Raw genomic sequence first — 214 nt, forward strand, 5'->3', positions numbered from 1 at the left:
ACAGTTGTAGATTTGCAAGTCTACCTTTTTAAAAGACAAAACAAATGAAAGCACAAATTAAGGTTTAGATTGTTGCTTGGATTTTTTTTTTCCCAGAAACTTGTATCCAGGCCCAGTAATCTCAGTTTCTTTGGTTATTATACATTCATTTAATTCATGTATGTCCATTACAGAACAGCTTCCTTAAAATTAAATGGTATACATGCAGTGCACC

This window comes from Penaeus monodon, chromosome 21 (genome assembly GCF_015228065.2).
Source record: "Penaeus monodon isolate SGIC_2016 chromosome 21, NSTDA_Pmon_1, whole genome shotgun sequence".
Lineage (NCBI taxonomy): Eukaryota > Metazoa > Arthropoda > Malacostraca > Decapoda > Penaeidae > Penaeus > Penaeus monodon.